Source organism: Dromiciops gliroides, chromosome 1 (assembly GCF_019393635.1).
Source record: "Dromiciops gliroides isolate mDroGli1 chromosome 1, mDroGli1.pri, whole genome shotgun sequence".
Classification (NCBI taxonomy): Eukaryota; Metazoa; Chordata; class Mammalia; order Microbiotheria; family Microbiotheriidae; genus Dromiciops; species Dromiciops gliroides.
In genome coordinates, this window is record NC_057861.1 from 141,839,449 (window position 1) to 141,856,097 (window position 16,649).

Here is a 16,649-nt window from a genome sequence, read left to right on the forward strand (position 1 = left end):
CAAAGACTAGTGCTAAAGCTTCTAATTTAAGGTGACCATAAATTTAGATTTTAAACATCACAACACTTACTAGCTGTGTGACCCTGAGCAAGTCACTTAACCCTCATTGCACCACCAAGAAAATCCCCCAAAACAAACAAACCAACCAACCTATGATAGCCAGCTAGGATATCTGAGTTCTGTTCTGCATATGCCTTAGAAAATCCATGAAAAATGTGTATATGAATGATTTCTTCACTCTGCAAAGAGATCCATGAACTCTTCAAATTCTGCAAAACTGCCCCTTTGGGCATCTCCAATATTAGATCCAGTTCATGTAAACTCAGAATGTTGGTTCTCTGCCATGGGTTAGGCTAGAAAGAAAGAAAGCTAAGTATCACAGAAAACATGATTTATTTCATCAAGAATATGTCATTCTAGGGGCAGTTAGGTGATGCAGTGGATAAAGCACTGCCCTGGATTCAGGAGGACCTGAGTTCAAATCCAGATTCAGACACTCAACACCCATTAGCTGTGTGACCCTGGGCAAGTCACTTAACCCTCATTGCCCCACCAAAAAAAAAAAAGTCATTCTAGACTATTTCATTGACCTAAATTTTCACAAGGAATTAGACAAATACTCTGAGGAGTATCACGAATAAGATGGAGAAATTTTAGCTGAATGACAAATGGCATAATTAAATGGATTTGGAACTGCTTAAAGGTCTAAATCTAAAGAGGGCTGTTGAGAAATTGATCAGTGTAAACCTGGAAGAGGACTATAGTGGGATCCATAGGATTAGGTCTTTGGCCCTGTTCTGTTCAAAATTTTTATCAATTTAATTCAATGTAACAAACATTTAATTAATTTATTTCTATGTATCAGACCTTGTGCTAAACCTTAGGAATACAAAGATAAAAAAATGAAATAGCCTCAGTCCTCTAGGAACTTGAAATCTAATAGAAGGGACATGATGAACATAGATGGTAGGCTTATCAAGTTAACAGAAAATGCAAAGTTGAGAGGATAGTACACTCAATATACAACTCAGCCTACAATAGATTTTCACAGACTAGAAGGTGCTAATTTAAACTAATAAAAATCACCATAAATGTAAAATTCTATACTTGGGATAAAAAAAAATGAATATAATTACAGGATGGATGGGAACTGGCTAAACATGTTATGTGGAAAAAAACAGAACAGAAAGTGTGAGTAGATGACAAGCTCAATGAGAGTCAAAAGTCTGACACAGAGCATCCTTACCCAATCTCCCTTCCTGCACAAAGAAGGCAACTGTATTAATATAAGTACAGTATCCAGAACTAGAGAGGTGATGGATTTGCTCTTCTCTACACTGGTTACTTCACACCTTCATTACACTGATCCATTCTGGTTAACAAATTTAAGCAAACACATTGACAAAATGGTGTAACTCCAGGGCAAGGTGACCAGGAGAAGGAGCTTACATGAAGATCTGGACATAAAGATGAGAATGAAAATCTTAAATGCTACATAAAAGGTAGCTATTATTATTATTAAGAAAGAGCCACTGGACATTGTTACTGACATTGTTAGGCTGGTATAATTGTCAGGCCTGGGCTTTAATCATTTTGGCATCTCTGTGTAAAGGATAGGTTATACAGAAACAGATTTGAAGCAGATTCACAGAAGGAGCTAGCAATATTTAGCCTGAGAAATCCAAGACTTAGAAGGGAATGTGATATAGCTATCTTCGCGTATTTATAGGGCTATCATGGCCCCTGAGGACAGAATGAGGAGCACTGAGTAGAATTTCCTAAGGTAAAGATTTTGATTTGCTGTCTAACCTAACAATCAGAGATGTCCAAATGTGGAATAAGTTGGTCCAGGATAGAGTCAGTTTCTTATCAATGAGGGGTCTTCAAGTAGAATACAGATATATTTAGATAAGGTGTAGAGGGATTCCTATTTAGGCCTAACACTGTGAGTCTATGATCCTTCAAGGGCCTCACTCTAGACCCACTTCTTCTGTGACCTCTTTCTGCATCAACTCCAAACTACTGTACTTACTCACTCTTCTGAATATCTATGATCTCTTATCACATTTATCACTAATTTTGAATTCATATACTGCCTGGTATTATAAACTATCTTTTCAGGTTTATATCCTTTTTACTTCTCACTGGGTTGATAAATTCATTTCTCTTTGGATCTAACAACACACACATGGATAGGGCTAAAAAAAGCTATATGTGTGCATATTCATATATGTACACACATATACATGTGCTTACATATATATTCTTCATTCATATTCAAATTAAGTTGAAGATTAGAGGGTCAAAAGGAAAGAGAAACCAAATAATATCACAATGATTTAGGTGCTAGTAAAGTACCCTATGAAGTAATTTATGGTATCCAATAGTGATGGAGGGGAGGATATTCTCCATACCTTAGCATATGGATACAGTCCTTTGACTTCATACTGATATATGTAGACTTGAAATAGGATTAAGATGATAAAAGAGAAAGATCACTTCTTTTATGAAATATCCATAAGTCAGAATATGATTTAGTAGAATTCAGAATTCATACATTCTATGTTTCTAAGGAATTGAAAGTTTGGGGGGTTACAATAGAATATTATTCTCAAAAATAAATTTAATTGGCATGAACATTTTACTTTTCCAAGTATTCACTCCACTGGTCTCCTTTTTAGGTCTTAAAAGGAGGTATTAAAAAAAACTAACAATTTCATGAACAGGTAACATCAGAACTTGCTAGAAACATTTATAATTATGTAAATAACTTGTGAAGCTTTAGAGGTACAGTAAATAAGTGAAAGAGATATTTTTTTCTATACACATAGGTACTAAATTAAGTTGGGTTTCATGAGGGAAGGACATCATGAGTAAAATGTAGCATGGAATTTTTTAGTACAATTTTAAAAGTTTATGAGTCTTGGTTACCAATTCCATTAACTTTATAAAATAGTCATTAGTAATCTTGATTCCAAAAATGGCCAAATAACAAGTAATTATGAAGGTTCACATATCTATGGCAAAATCTTATTAGTGTAGAATACAGTGTACAAATAAATTTCTACAGGATTTTTCCTAAGCTATAATTAAACAACAGAGACTATAAAGAGCACCAAGGAGACTTAAAAACAACACATAAACAATTTAACAACATATACTTTTCCATTTTATAAACAAAATGATAGCGAAAATGTTTAACCTTTAGTACTCTTGCTTCCATACCATAACCCTGCATACTGTAAACAAATTATCCTGTAATAGAAAAGAAAATCCCAAGCAATAAAAAGAAAGCAAACAGTTAAGACATTAAAGTTACTCTAACTAAGGATTTGAGACCACACACAAAATTCAGGACACTTAAATATTTTGAGTTTGGGATAAAAAACAAATCCAAAAGCAAATAAGACATCTAGCTGCCTCAGAACACACACACACACACACACACACACACACACACACACACACACACACACACACACACACCCCACACATGAAAATTATATCCAAGGAAAGGCAGGCATTCTTTAGATTCTTAGGATTGGTTTTAAAGCAGGAGTTTGATGAGAAAAGAGCAACTAAAGTATCCTACTGATTCGGGTGCCCATAAAAGCGCCAGTGGAGGAAGGTGTTCATTCATGAGATCCAACAACAGTGGGGGGAGTGGGAAGGTGGGGTGGAAGATTCTTCACACCTTTGCAGATGGTACAGGGCCCCTGATTTCAAATAAAGATTTATGTGGTGAGAAACGAGGACATTAGTTTTGTTTTGTTTTGTTTTGGGTTTTTTTCGGGGCAATGGGGGTTAAGTGACTTGCCCAGGGTCACACAGCTAGTAAGTGTCAAGTGTCTGAGGCTGGATTTGAACTCAGGTCCTCCGGAATCCAGGGCTGGTGCTTTATCCACCTCACCACCTAGCTGCCCCCAGGACATTAGTTTTTAAAAGGGATTTGTTTTTGTTTTTGTTTTTTGTTTGTTTGTTTTGGGCAATGAGGGTTAAGTGACTTGCCCAAGGTCACAGAGCTAGTAAGTGTTAAGTGTCTGAGGTCACATTTGAACTCAGGTCCTCCTGACTCCAGGGCTGGTACTCTATCCACTGTGCCACCTAGCTGCCCTTTTTAAAAGGGATTTTGCTAAAATTATTCCTGCTTTAGCTCCTGGGGAATTCTAATATTTTATTTTCTTTCCAATAATACTGGAAGGTATTCCTTTTTAATAAAAATATTTACAAAGGTAAAAGCTAACTTACATACCTACTCATGTCTTTTTTCTTTCATCAATTTCCTGAACTACAAGTATACTACATCCATCATTCCATATCTTTTTAAAAATGTAATTGTGTTACCAATCTCTCCCCCATGCCCACATCTAACACGGCTTCCCTGGCAGAGAAAAAAGTCAAATAGATCTAAAATATTTGTTATTCATATTTATATTAAATTAGGATTAGGGCAAGATGTATATTTTTACAAGAACTTATATATTTTTAAAACCTTCTTGATAACGAATGTCATTAAATGAGGCAAAAATGCAACAATAAATTTAGCTCTAAAAAAGTCCACTGAATAGGAGCATCAGGAATAAACCCTGATGTGCAATGTCACTTAAAAACTATAATTTCACTTTTCAACTAGCAGTATGTTAATACATTAAAAGTTACTGAGTAATGGATTCCTTATTATAGCTATTCGGATATCCAATATTAATAACATATGTCATGACTTGCCATGTGAGTTAGGCTGTGGTGATGAGAACGAAACTTTCATATTCTGTGAAACACATTCTTATAAGATGAAACAAAGCAGATGTAATAAATATTGTGAAAATGCAAAGTATATGAATGAATAATAATAAATTCCTTAATATTCCATGATATAGTTTTTTCTTTATAATGAAAAATTTTAAGTGTCCTTTTTCTTAAAAAAAAATTACGGAAAATACATTGTTTTACATTCATTTTCTATGATAATGAAAATTGTGCCAGAAAGAAATATAAAATGTTTAACATTATTTCAAGTCAAATTCAAAGAAATTGTTCTCATGACTAATGGCAAATATGTCTATATAAGCATGTTGTTCAGTTGTTTCAGTTATGTACAACTCTTTGTGACCCCATTTGGGGTTTTCTTGGCAAAGACACCAGAGTTCTTTGCCATTTCCTTCTCTAGTTCATTTTACAGATGAGGAAACTAAGGCAAACAGGGTGAAGTGATCTGCCCAGGATCACACATCTAGTAAGTGTCTGAGGTCAGATTTGAACTCAGGAAGATAAGACTGACTTCCTGACTCTAGGCTCTACCCACATTGTGCTGCCTAGATGCCTTGATAGCTATATTTATATCTAGGAAGACATGTGACAGTATTTAAAGAGTTGACCATGGAACTAGAAGTCCTGGATTCAAGTTTTACCTTCTGCCACCTCCTAGCTATGTGATCATGGTTAGATTACTTAATTTCTCAGTATGCCATACAATTCTCTAAACCTACAATTTACAGATGATTGTCATCTGTAACTTAACATTGAAGAGAATTTACATATTGGGGTCTCCACACAGAGATAAAATACCAGATCAATATAAATATATATATGTACATATGTACAGTGTATGCGTGTGTGATGATAACATGCACACAACACTGAATATTCTATACCAGTATTACAAGGGACAAATTCAATTTCAAAAAATCTAGATGTACTTCATAAACTGTAAATAAGCAAAAGTGAAAATGTTGCTTTCCCTTAGCCAGCACACATAAATTACTTAAGAAGTTTTTCCTCCACAACTATCACTGTCAAGTTCTCAAAGACTGACAGGCCTGCATCAATCATCTTGAAGCTAAAATTTTTAAAGATCCAAGAAAAAAAAAATGAGTATAGAGGGTAAGGGCAACATTTATAGAGCACCTACTATGTGCCAGGCACTGTGCTAAGCACTTTTACAGAAATTATTTCATTTGATCCTCACAACAATTTTGCAAGGTAGGTGCTCAAGTATAAAGGATATATAATATTATATTATAAAATACATCATAAAATATATGATTTTAAATCCAGATAAAGGAAATAATTCTCCAAAGGAAAGGAACATTAAAGGAAGCAAAAAAGGAAAATGTCATGTAACAGAAGCATATGATTGTTATAATAGCACAATTTTTTCTAAAATTAAAGTTTTACACTTGGAAAAAACTTTCTAAATCCCAGCCAGTTTATTATTTCCCACCTTCCTACAAACTGTGATAACAGAAAAATTACTGAGGCACTTATCCAAAGTTCACATTTTGTTCTATTAAAGTTAAGGTATTATTTTTACCTACTATTGCTGACATGGGTTCGTTTCATCAATAACACATTTCCTGCCAAACTCTCACATCCAGGAATAACTATATTTCAGAGCTAGTCTTTCTTCTCAACCTTTAAATTACCACTGGGGCCTGCGGGCAGGAGATAATATTTCCAGAAATGAGGTGTGCAACATGAAATGAGAGAAAAATTCCATGTGCTCATATTAGTGCAGACACAAGCAGCTTCTCAAATCTGAGAACTTCCATAGGCACCAATGTTATCAAGATTATTAGTTTATTATTTTCATTACTAAAAAGAAATGTGAAAGAGGGGGGATTTCAAAGGGAGTTTTATCTCTAATTAGTGCTGCTAGGTCTGGTTAAATGGCACTACATTATGGAAGGTCAGTCTGAATGAACTGGACCACACTATGGTCACAATTGGTAGCAATATACTGATCACCATATAAAAGCCACTGAACACATGAAAGGAATTACAGTACATCACACATCAAACATTCTGGCCGTGTGCTTCCTTCCTCTAATCCTACTGGCAGGAAATGCTCTACATATCCTGTGAGGTGACCAGACACATTTAAAAGTGGTCCCTTGCTCAAAAAGCTCTTGCATACAGAAATTTTACCAAATTAAGCTGAACTACTTCTACGAGGCACTAATTTACTAAGTCCTTATTCTCAACACAGAAATGGTTCTCCAGTGATAAGGTAATGTAATTTTTGCTGACATTATTTAATAGCGCATACTGAGAAAACATCCACTGTCAAGTGGTATATAATAGCACATACAGCAGATTTACCGGCTTTTGTGGATTGATTTAAATATTTTATTTATTAACAAAGAAACATAAGTAAATTGAACAAAAAGTACAAGGAAAATACTTAGGGCTAATGGGTCCAAAGAGTCTAATCATGTTATCATTTTGCTTAAACTACATTTGTTATAATTGCTAGAATCAATACACAAAAGATATATCTGCATGAATTGAAGTAAGGCTGGTTGATATTTCTGATGAGAAAAATTTATGGGATAAATATTTAAATGAAGTTGATTGAATTGGTTTGGGGGACAAGCTCAGAATGAATGTTAGTTAGAGACTGGTCATCTGAGGGATGAAATGAACTATGAAGAAAAGATCAAAAGACACACCAGGTACTCGTGCCTTTATTTTGGTGTACAGTAGAAACAGTTTAGCATGATTTAGCTAAATTGTCAATTTAGTGTTAGGGCATAACATGAAATGTTTACTTTCCAAGATATCTAGCTACCAAACTGACAATGTTTCCTCTGTAATTGTTTGGGGTTTTCCTATTTTTCTCTAGTTATTGGAAGATGCACACAGTTCTGTGGTACAATACCTCAGTCTTATCAGGTGTTCTTTAAAATCACCTGGAAATGCTGAGGTTGCGTTTCACTGAACTCAGCAGCCTCAAGACGACTGAGAAGCACTTTAGACTTCACTAGTAGGGAAGGATTCAGTGAAAAGGATAAACTGTCCAGAGTGTGTTTGATAAGCTGACATGGGACAGGGGTTCTTTTCACTGTTGTGTCAGTTTATCAAACCCATACCTGGACACCAGTCAATACTGTTAAGGAGTAATGACTCCGGACAATGCATCATCGTGGACACTTTCTTTATCGATCACATCTACCTCATCCATAGCTACACTGTCACACGGAGACATCCATAACAACACAGTTTCACATATCTGTTAAATGATAACTAAACCTGGCATAAACTTCACCAAAGGCTCATGATGTAATGAGGAATTCTACATTATATTCTGGATCTGTTTATCAATGAGCATCTTAAAAATTTATAAAACAAATCTTCTGTTACAGAGAGCTTAGATTATTTTGTCCTGAATAAATACATTTAGAATTTTGCATTGAAAATACTACATCAAAGGACTTTTAAAAAGTCATTCAAATCATCAAAGTAATTTTGTTTGTTTGTTTGTTTTTAAAAGAAACTTTGATATTGCCCTAAAATACATACTTCTTAAATTGTAAGCTTTGGCATAAGCACCAGATTGACCAACTTTACAGGTGAGAAGAAAGACAGCCTGATAAAAGGAAAGACACTTAGAAATCCTGGAGCCTGTCAAGAAATGTCACCAAGAGAAATATTTTAGAGTTTAGCAATGTATTTAAGAATTGCTTTTTATTAATACATTGTCAACTGGATAACATGAATTTAATATGCTAGAATAAGTTTTCCATGAATATGATGAGGTTTTTTTTTCAGGTATTGGGCATATATTTATAAGGTAGTGTTCCTTAGTGGCTACTGTATGAAACACAAAGTTAGAAAGAAATGGGTTCTGATAACACTGCAGGCAATGGGAAGCTATGAGATCATAAGCAAATCATTAAACCCCCTTAGCCTCAACTTCATTATCTAGAAAAAGAGAGGGATGAAATATATGATCTTTGAGATCCCTTATAGCTTCATATCTATGAGGTGATGCTTTATCAATTGATCTTAAGAATATTCTTTATTTTAAGTGAGAGAAGTAAAATTCAGAAAGGGTTCTAGGTAACAAAGAATAAAGCGGTTGCTTTCAAATTTTAGCTTGAGGAATCTGGATTTAAACTTGTACCATTACATTAAATGAATATTTTATTAATTTTTTATAAGATATTCAATGACATCATAAATATTTTTCTTTTGTTGTTTTTAGAAAGAGAAGTGGTGTGCAGAATATGTGAAAAGAATTTTCTAGATACTTCACATTTCTTAATGAGAAACTGTGGAATGACAAGGTCAGTATGTGGACAGCCCAATAAAACCTATTTCATAACTTTCCTCTGTATTCATCGTGTACTGTCATATACAAATATATGTTGTAAAGTCATATAAATGGGAGGGGGGATTTGTTTTTATTCAATGTACTTAAAATGCTTTAATCAATGTATTTCTAATAAGTGATAAAGATATGTAGTTATGAAATTTTAAGTTAATAATTAGCTTAATTATTTCTTTGGAAAAGTGTTATTAGTTAAAGAGAACACATTCTTTGACCACATTTTTGTGATTTTATAAGTTCAGTTTTAATGACGAGTCATTGTTGCTGATGACAACAGAAACTCCTGCTTTTTCCTGTATCTCAGGCTTTTCTCTGTAAAAAGTCCTATGATTTTAGCTCTTCAAATGGGCTGGTATTTCTGGCACAACTTGGATGTCTGCTAGGCTCTTAGCTTAGTTTCATATACAAGTTCCTGAGAGGACATTTGATGCTACTCTACTCTTCCTATCATCCTGTTATTTTCCTCATGAAATGATGAGATTAAGTAACAAAGATAATAATAATAATAATCACCTATGATTACATTTTTACTGTTATGTACAACAATAACTCAATATCATCAACTCTCATATTGACAATCACACAATAAATAACATGTAGTGACACAACATCTTAAAGATGTATAAAATATTTTTTTCTGGAATTTATTAATAGCATTATGGCATGTTGACACAACTTGATTCATATGAAATATTTCTAAAGTATTCTGAGTTTCTAGAGGAAAATAACAAAAGCATCATTAAAAAGGGTTAAATATAGTTGATAAAACATTCCGAAATCCATGCCAGTAGGACTTAAGAGTCATTTTCAGCACTGTTATTGAGGTAGCTTTTGGCAGCAAGTAGAAACATATTCTTAGAAACCTACATCCTGCCACAGGAAGCCACAGAATACACCATAACTCTGTGAGTGCCAAATTTAAACCCAAAGCCTTCACACTAGATCAGCTGAAGAACATGACAGGGACTCATTCTGCCAATGGTGTTTTCAAATGGAGCTTTTAGGCAAGTTACTCTAAATAACAAATGGACCTGATATCTCTCAACTTGCTAAAAAGAGGTTATTTACAACCGAACACTACACATTACAGGATTAGGACCACAACATCCCCAGACACTAAACATGTCCTGCCAAACACCAAAATGACAGTTATTTAAAGATACATTAGTGTTCTCCATTTTTCATATGAAAGGAAAATTCAGGGTAGAATCCAAGATTAAGGGGGCGGGGAAGGGAGGAAGAAGTATAAACAATTTTCCTAAAGTCTGATAATTTAATTTTCACACTACTTTTGGGAACCATATACATCCCATCTTTCCATCTAACTGTGGTTTAGCATTAAAATACATATGCTTAACCACAGGAAAAACTACAAAGTACATTCAGGAGACAGCACAAGACCTGAAGTTTTAAATACACTGGGAATAAAACCTATGATTTATGTACTTATAGGAAAAACTTGATAAGAATGAATCTTCTATACATTTTATTGTTTACACAAATATAAAGGTTTTGTTTAATTTTTATTACATTTTACTTATGTTGGGAGTATTTGTACTACAAAAGGTTACCACATTATCAATCAAAAGGATTTTATGAGATACTAGTATATACTTTGTGTTAAGTGTATAAAGTTTACAAATATAAACATAATTTGTACATGTGTATACATTGGGGTAATATGTATCCATATGCTTACTTGTATGAATATGTGTATTGAATGTGTATGCATATGTATATCTGTATGGATATGGTGTATGGATATATATATATATATATATATATATATATATATGTTGTGATCCCTAACTGAATGTAAGCTTCTGAAGGCAGGAACTATTTCATTTTTGTCTCTGTATACGTAGTGTCTAGCACAGTGCCTGGTAATAGTAGGAATTCAGTAAATGATTAATGAACAGTCAATACAGAACTCAGAAGAATTCACAGTTCTTAGGGTTGTGATTTATACAAGAATTTTGCCTTCTAGTTCAGTAGTGCCAGAAAATCAGCCAAAGTGCTCCCCTAAAATTCTACCTAGAATTATATATTTAGTGTTAGAACCTTGGCCATGATACTGGAATATTGCAATCCGGCCTCAGACACTTGACACTTACTAGCTGTATGATCCTGGGCAAGTCACTTAACCCTCATTACCCTGAGTCCCCACCCCCAAATGCTAATGTGTCATAATTAGGACTTGGCTTTACAGAAATATCAGAACCATAACTTATATTTGTACAGTTACAGTTTTCAAAAGGTTTTCACACCTGTGTCTCATTTTCAGGAACTAAATATTCATGAGGAGTTGGTTTTAAAATGAATTTCTGTAAGGTAAATTAGACTTCCTCATCAGTTTACTCTGCAGAAAGATGTGTGACTACTTCTGTTGCTACCCATGCTTTGTGTTGATAACAGGACTACAGAGAAACACTGGGAGATGGAAAACAACAGCCATTCAAAAATCTTTACACGGGAAGGGGGTGCCAACAGTTAGAAAACACATTTTACATGTTCCTAGAAAAATCCCACTCATAGTTACTCTAGCAGAAGAAAAAATTCAATTAGTTTCTACCTTCCTAATTTTAAATCGGGAAATAAATTATCAGGGGCCTATACCTGTTATTAGTGTCCTACAAAATATATATGCTCAGGTTGTCTTAAAGACAGCTCACTAACACTGTCATTCGTTTTCTCCATAATATTGTTCAAACTTGTCTCAAGAAAAGAAATAAAACCTAAAACTAAAACTTTCTCAAGCTATTAGCTGGTGAGCCCTTTAAAACACTGTGATTTGCAATAAATTGAATGACTGAACTAAAAAAAGATTTAGAAAATGTCTGAAGAAAAGAAATGGTTGAAATATTCAACAATTGACAAAGTCTTTCAAGAGCTATGGTATAAATTGGTCACAGATAAAATCCCAGAAGGGACATCAGAGGACCCACAAATATTTATGGAATGAACCACAAGCTGTATACAGAAGTTCACAAATGTCCCATTACAAGAAGGCTCTAGTTCTTCTTTCAGTAACAGATGCACAAGACTCACATTATATTCAAGTTAAGAGACTTACTAATTTAAAATTTTACAAAAGAAAAAAGATGTCTGGAATATTATTTGAAAATTCTTTTAATTAATTAAAACATTTGAGGAGACAAGGCATGAAGTAAATTATATTTTGTATTAAATGTTCAGTTTGTAAAAATGTGTAATAGTAGCTTTTGTGAATTATTTTTAGAGAAATTGCCATGGCAATGAAGTCAGGTGGCAAAGTTTCAATCCATTCTTGAGCCAATTGCAATTCTGTATATCTAGTAATACAATACCTTACTTTCAGATATAAAGTTTAATTAGAGCTAACTTGCACAGAATTAATGAGAAAAGGAGGGTTTACTTATTGATATCCATATTTTTACCCAAGTAAAGAAAAAAAAATTCACATCATGAATACCTATAAACAATCATGAAAAGCTACATACAAAGTATCCAAAAATCCCCATGCTTTCAATCAATTTTTCATACTAATTCTGTATATTTGTATCAGTATAACAATTGTAACCAGACATTAATATGATCCTACTGTTGAGGAAGAAGTAAATTATTTCCTTTTTTTAGGCATTTAAACTCACCCTAGATTGGTAATTTCTTAAAAACCTAAACCAGCACTCTCCCTCAACTGATCTAACCACTGAGCAGCACCCTACACTGAGCCCACTGGGCATCTAAACTGTCTTGGAATAGAAGCCCTTAAAATTCTGTTGTGAGTCCAGAGTACTGTATGGTACATGTACTATTAGCCATCAAGCTCCACAAGCCAGAATCCCCAGACAGCTTGAAATAGGCATGTGTAAATCACTTCTATATGTGTCCTCCCTACTTTAACATAACTGTCACAACCTTACTATATGATTTTAATAACTGCAATTTTCAATATGCAAAATGTCATCACATATAAGTAAACTGATGACAGCTTTAGATGTGTTTTTTAATCAATGTTCTCCTCTACTGAGCTTGAAGAGAAATATTTTGATATTTTAGTTTACTTTCATAACGATGGAAATATAATAAAATAAAGATGGTATTTAAAAGCATCACTTTGTTCCTTTCATACTTTTTAGGAGAATTGTGATGGTTAGTAGATTTGGCAAAAACAGAGAAAGGAAAAATAATGTCCCTTTAGAAGAATGTGAAGACATAGATGCACACCATCAGGTCACCAATATTGGTTAAGTGCCTGCTATGTGCCAGGCACTGTGCTAAGTGCTACTAGAGTTACAAAGAAAGGCCAAGCCTGGTCCATGGTCTCAAGAAGCTCACATACCAATGGGGGGAGAAAACATAGAAGTAACTCGGTACATACAAGTTATGTAAAGAGTAGTAAAATTTAGAGTTAATTCTTTTCATTCATTTCTATTCAACATTTTATTAAACATCTATTACGTTTCAGGTCTGGTGCTGAAGAACTGACATTTTACTTTGTTGGAGGGAGGGTAGTGGTGGTGGTATTAAGAGGTCATGGAGAGGAGACACAAAACGGAAGAAAGATTTTGGGGGGGGGGTTTGAGGCAATTGGGGTTAAGTGACTTGCCCAGGGTCACATAGCTAGTAAGTGTTAAGTGTCTGAGGCTGGATTTGAACTCAGGTACTCCTGAATCCAGGGCCGATGCTTTATCCACTGTGCCATCTAGCTGCCCCCAGAAGTAAGTAAGATTTTAACGAGGTCCAAAAGATGGGCAGAATGTTGGTTAGCAAAATGGGGGAGAGGATGGAGTTGAAGGCATTGAGAAATCAATTAATGGTCATTTATTAAACACTTACTTTGTGCCAGGCATAGTGCTACAATGTGGTAAAGGAATAGCATGAGAAAAATGTCAAAAAAAGCCAACAAGCATTTATTAAGTACCTAGTATATGCTAGAACAGAGAAAATTCAATTAAAGTTATGGTTACAGTTACTCAACACACTGAGCTGAAGCAAAAGGTTCATGACGAGGAGGAGGAGCCTAGATCCTAGGATCACAAGGGGACTATTAGAAGGGGCCTCAGAGATAATCTAGTTTAACGTTTTCATTTGGCAGGTGATAAGCTAACCAAAGAAAGCAAGTGACTTCTTTAAGATCACACAGGCAGAGAGTGGATTCAGACCAGACTGTGAACAGCATCCTGGAAGACAGACTAAGTAAGGAGTTTGTACTTTATCTTGTCAGTCATGGAGCATCATCAAGGACTTCTGAGCAAAAAAAATGACATAATAAAAGTGGTGTTTTAAAGAAGTAATAACAATTCAATTCAATAAAGTATTAGTTGTCTACTTTATGCAAGACACTTCACACTAAAAGAGCTAATACAACTAAATGCTATACCAATTGTGGTATAGGGAATGGAAAGCTGGTCTTGGAAGTAGGAGAGCTGTGGATATGAATTCTGCCATTGACACATGCTCACCTGCAATGGTACAAGAAACTTTCTCCCAAAATCAATGATATCCCAGACCCACACCAAAATAATCAAAGCCTATATTGAATTTTCATTGATTTTTGGCTTCAATGTTCAGTTTCTATTCCCTATTGGTGATGAGCTTATTACTTAAGGTCCCTGCTGGAAGCCAATAAATTACAGAAAGATATTTTAATTTTTTTCAGCATATTTAAAGGTCAATTTTTTTTTTGCTATTTTGATGATTTCGATATAAAATAAACTAGACAAAATTTGGTTCTAAAATACTATCCAGAATTCTACGAAGGACAAGGACTTCTGTATCTATGGTGGAGCAAATTTTGACGGCTCAGTAATTGGTTGCATTAGTTGTTAGGTTTGTAAAGGAGAGATTGGTCTGATTCCCTTCCAGTTGATGCCTTGTGTAGTTCTTATTTAGATATATTTATGAATAAACAAAATCTGAGAATAACAGACTGACACAGTTGGAAGACCTTCTAATCCACCTGAAAGGAATGTCAAGTGGTCATAGAGACCTGCTTTAAGACCTCCAGTGATGGATACCTACCACCTTTCAAGGTAGGCCATCCCCTTAGAATCAGCTCTAATTGTTAAGAAGTTTTCCTCCCTTGTATAAACTTAAAAATGTCCTCTTTTCAGCTCTCCCCTCCTCCCACCCTGCCATTTCTTTGGTTCTATAATATGTGGGCAAATAGAGTCTAATCCTTCTACAAATCCTTCAAACACTTGAACACATTTATCACATCTATTTTAATCAAATTAAACACCTCTTTTAAATGATCCTCATATGAAAAGATTCAAGGTCCTTCATCATCCTGGTCTCTTAATCTTCAAAATGTCATGCTAAAAGGGGCCACTAGGTGGCACAGTGGATAGAGCACTGGCCCTGGAGTCAGGAGTACCTGAGTTCAAATCCAGCCTCAGACACTTGACACTTACTAGCTCTGTAACCCTGGGCAAGTCACTTAACCCCAATTGCCTCAAAAAAAAAAAAAAAAGGCATGCTAAAGGGGCAGCTAGGTGGCGCAGTGGATAGAGCACCGGCCCTGGAGTCAGTAGGACCTGAGTTCAAATCCAGCCTCAGACACTTAACACTTACTAGCTGTGTGACCCTGGGCAAGTCACTTAACCCCAATTGCCTCACCCCCCCCCCTACAAAAAAGTTTTTTAAAAATGTCATACTAAAGCTAAAAACTCAAAACAAAATTTCAGAGAATGTCTCATGGGGGAGAGGGGAGGATAGAGTACAGTGAGACTATCACCTCTTTATTTCTGGAAGCTATCCCTCTCTTAATTCAGCCTAAAATAATATTAGCTTTTCTTGCTGTCATATCACACTTCTAGTCAACTCAAAACTAGATCTTTTTGTTTCCAGACCACGTGCTATCTTACCATGTCTTCCTGATTGTGAAGTAGATTTTCTGAATCCCTAAGATATTTTACATTCATTCCTATTTAATTTAATCTTATTAGGTTCATTTTAAAGCCTATCAAGGTCTCTAGAGATCTTAATTTTGACATCTGGTATTAACTATCTCTCCAAGCCTTCTTATCTGAAAATGTAATGAGCATGCCATCTCTGGCCTTATTAATGTTATTGATAAAAATGTTAAATAGTTACTAGACCAATTACAGATCCCTGGGGTACTCAAGTGTAGCCATGTGACACGTATTCTTCTCTTAAAGCTATATAGGCTCAAGTCCTTACTCCTCAACTTCAGAACTTCTGATAGTACCTGTCATCTATATTTAACAGTGGACTTGAATAATTCTTACTGACCAAGTATTGAGGCATATGAACTGCAGTTCTCCAATTCTTTGAAAACAGATTTTTGTATGTGGTAAGTGCCAAATAAATATTAGTTATTTGATATTGTTTTCTCTATGTTTTGAATATTTTTATTTTACTTATTTTGAAAATAATTTTCTTATATCCATGAAATTCTCTATATAACAGTAAAATATATTTAATTTTCTGAAAATTTTATAACAAGAAAAACTTAAGTATTAAGACTGCTTACTGGGGCAGCTAGGTGGCTCAGTGGATAAAGCACTAGCCCTGGATTCAGGAGTACCTGAATTCA

At 34.6% G+C, this 16,649-nt stretch overlaps 1 protein-coding gene and 1 long non-coding RNA gene across 2 annotated transcripts in view; one reads left to right on the forward strand and one right to left on the reverse strand.

Moving 5' to 3' along the window:
- VPS13B (vacuolar protein sorting 13 homolog B) overlaps window positions 1–16,649 on the reverse strand; it is a 996,174-nt gene that overhangs the window by 391,608 nt on the left and 587,917 nt on the right. The window lies entirely within an intron of this gene.
- LOC122740544 lies at window positions 6,890–14,299 on the forward strand. The gene is made up of 3 exons (XR_006354753.1): window positions 6,890–7,006; window positions 8,984–9,065; window positions 14,187–14,299. It is a non-coding gene; the product is annotated as an uncharacterized LOC122740544 (long non-coding RNA).